At 38.6% G+C, this 3621-nt stretch overlaps 1 non-coding gene across 1 annotated transcript; it reads left to right on the plus strand.

The window, feature by feature from the left end:
• The first annotated feature begins 2092 nt into the window (after positions 1–2092).
• On the plus strand, positions 2093–2199 carry LOC127108971 (small nucleolar RNA R71). Its single transcript, XR_007796464.1, has one exon. It is a non-coding gene; the product is annotated as a small nucleolar RNA R71 (small nucleolar RNA).
• The last annotated feature ends 1422 nt before the right edge of the window (positions 2200–3621 follow it).

The raw sequence follows: 3621 nt of genomic DNA on the forward strand, positions 1-3621 counted from the left end.
ACTTCGTTACTTCCTTCTTCACTACCTCACTCATGATTGGGTTTAGTCTCCTCTGATGTTCCCTAGAAGTCTTACAGTCTTCTTCTAGCATGATGCGGTGCATATAAATAGAAGGACTTATCCCTTTAAGATCGGTGATGTTGTATCCTAATGCGGTTGGACATTTTCTTAAGATATGTAGGAGTTTTTCGGTTTCGAGTTTTCCTAGGTCTGCATTGACTATTACTGGTCGTTCAAGTTCTAAGTCTAGGAATTCATATCTCAGATTTTTGGGAAGTGTTTTCAGGTCGAGGGTTGGTTTCTTAAGGCATTGCGTAGGATCCGATGTTATTGCTAAACATTGGTTCAGTCTGTCTTCTACACGATAGTCGGACAATTCGTCATTTTCGAATTCTGTTTCTTTTATGCATTCATCGATGATATCCATGAAGTAACATGTGTCTTCTATCGCAGGTGCTTTCAAAAATTGGGAAAGAATAAACTCAATTTTCTCTTCTCCTACTTCGAAAGTGAGTCGTCCTCGTTTTACGTCTATGATAGCACCGGCAGTTGCTAAGAAGGGTCTTCCCAATATAATGGGGGTAACTTCATCTTCTCTTATGTCCATAATTATAAAATCGATGGGAATGTAGAATTGACCTATGCGTACGGGAACGTTTTCAAGAATTCCTACGGGATATTTAACGGAACGATCTGCTAATTGCACAGACATTTTAGTTGGTCTTAATTCTCCCATTTCAAGTTTCTTGCATATGGACAAGGGCATAACACTGATATCGGCTCCTAAATCGCATAAAGCTTTGTCTATGACAAATTTTCCTATATGACAGGGTATAGAAAAACTACCAGGATCTTTAAGTTTAGGAGGCATATTTTGGATTATTGCGCTACACTCAGCAGTGAGTGTAACAGTTTCGTTATCTTCAAGTTTCTTTTTATTAGATAAAATTTCTTTTAAGAACTTAGCATATGAGGGCATTTGTGTAATAGCTTCTGTAAAAGGAATTGTGACGTTTAATTGTTTCAGTAGGTCAACAAATTTTTTAAATTGGCCCGCGTTTTTGGTTTTAATTAGCCTTTGAGGATAAGGGATAGGTGGTTTGTAAGGCGGTGGAGGTACATAAGGTTCCTTTTTTTCTACGGTTTCCTTATTACACTCTTCCTTTTCCTTAGGTTTACCTTCTTCCTCAGTTGACTTTTTAGAGTTTTGGTTCTCAATCCTTGGGTCAGATGGTCCTTCTACCTTTGTACCACTTCGTAATATAATTGCATGAGCGTGGCCTTTCGGATTAGGTTGTGGCTGTCCAGGAAATGTACCAGTTGGGGCAGCAGTAGACGCTTGTTGTTAAGATACTTGCGAGATTTGTGTTTCAAGCATTTTGTTATGGGTAGCCAGGGCATCTACTTTACTTGCTAGTTGTTTAATCTGTTCGCTAGTGTGTACATTCTGGTTTAAGAACTCTTTATTGGTTTGGTGTTGAGAAGCTATGAAGTTCTCCATCATGATTTCCAAGTTGGATTTCCTAGGAACGTTATTGTTAGGTGTAGATGGGGTCGGCTTTTGATATCCAGGTGGTACAGCTGGAGCTTGACTGGGAGCTTGACCTGGTGCGTATAAAGCGTTGTTACTTTTATACGAGAAATTAGGATGGTTCTTCCAGTTTGAGTTATAGGTATTCGAGTAAGGATTTCCTTGAGCATAGTTCACCTGATCTGTTTGATTCATGTTAGGAGTTGACAATTTGTAGGAGTGTGACCTTGAATTCCACAGACCTCGCAATTTTGAGTTACGGCAACCACGGTGGCTGGAGGTGATACATTTAAACTTTCAATTTTCTGGGCAAGAGCATCCACTTTTGCATTAACATGATCAAGGCTACTTATCTCGTACATGCCACCTTTTGTTTGAGGTTTTTCTACCACTGTTCGGTCGCTTCCCCACTGATAATGATTTTGAGCCATGCTCTCGATAAGTTGATAAGCGTCGGTGTAAGGTTTATCCATAAGCGCACCACCGACGGCGGCGTCTATTGTTAACCTTGTGTTGTACAAGAGACCATTGTAGAAGGTGTGAATTACTAACCAGTCCTCTAAACCATGGTCTGGGCAAAGTCTCATCATGTCCTTGTATCTTTCCCATGCTTCGAAAAGAGATTCGTTATCTTTTTGCTTAAATCCATTTATCTGGGCTCTCAACATAGCTGTTTTGCTTGGAGGAAAATATCGGGCAAGAAAGACTTTCTTCAACTCATTCCATGTGGTGACTGAGTTGGAAGGAAGAGACTGAAGCCATCTTCTAGCTTTATCTCTTAACGAGAAAGGAAAGAGACGAAGTCAAATTGCCTCTGAAGTGACACCATTAGCTTTAACAGTGTCAGCGTATTGGACAAATACGGATAAATGAAGGTTTGGATCCTCGGTAGGATTTCCAGAAAATTGATTCTGTTGCACTGCCTGCAACAGCGAAGGTTTAAGTTCGAAGTTGTTCGCTTCGATTGCGGGTGGAGCAATACTCGAATGCGGCTCATCCTACGATGGAGCAGCGTAATCTCGAAGAGCACGAGCTGGTTCGGCCATCGCTGGTATCGTTAAAGGAAGGAGATTTTTGAGATCAGGAACTTCGATTGGAGGAAGATTGTTTCTAGCACGATACTCCCGAATTCGTCGTAATAATCGGAGATATCGTTCGACGTCTTTGATTTTTAAGTTGTACGGCTCACCTTGTGAGCGAGTGTGTGGCATACAAATCAACGAAAAAGGAAAAAAATAAAAATTGCCTTAGTCTCTACAGCGTAACAGAAGAGTTACGATATCGACTAAATAAAAGTCCCCGGCAACGGCGCCAAAAACTTGGTCGCGACTTTATGATTCTATCGGGGTACTAACTGCAAGCGCACAGTCTAATCGCGTAGTTTTAAAAGATATCGATCCCACAGGGACTTAATGAATCAATCTACCGTTTTTCTAGGGTTACTGCGTAAAGCTAAGGCGGATGATACTTTAATGATTAGGGGAAAAAAAATAAAACTAAATTTGGATCTAGATAAAATATCAAATAATATGGATATCAGTATGTAGTTCGTCGTATTTGGGGAATCAAATCTTCGTTGGTCTTTTTCTTAATTTTAAAATAAGTCTTTTCAGTAGACACTATTAATTAAAAGTCTTTTCCTCAAACTCTCGCTCTGTTGAATTAGACTATGACTTTATATTTTAACGTACGCTCTCACTATTTCGTTAAGTCTAAAATCACTTTTGAAAATAATAGAATCTATAGAAACTCCTTTTGAGAAAATACTAACCGTTTAAACGCCCTCGTCTCAAACTCTCGCTCTGTTGACTTAGATTATATGATTAAACTTAAATGCTTAACTCTCATCCTCACATTTAACTTTTAAAAATAATTTTTGAAAATAATTAGAATTTAATTAACCTTAAAAATTGTTTTCGCCCTGATTTAAAGTTAATGTTCAATTTACACTGTCCAGTTAAAAACTCAAACCGTCGTTCTATTGATTTTAACTTCTTTATGTCTTTTACTCTCGTACAAAAACCTTGGCATTAACTTTGTAAATTGAGACCAGAAAAAGAGTGACTATATTCTGAAATAAATTTAAACCA

Source organism: Lathyrus oleraceus, chromosome 7, assembly GCF_024323335.1.
Source record: "Lathyrus oleraceus cultivar Zhongwan6 chromosome 7, CAAS_Psat_ZW6_1.0, whole genome shotgun sequence".
Taxonomy (NCBI): domain Eukaryota; kingdom Viridiplantae; phylum Streptophyta; class Magnoliopsida; order Fabales; family Fabaceae; genus Lathyrus; species Lathyrus oleraceus.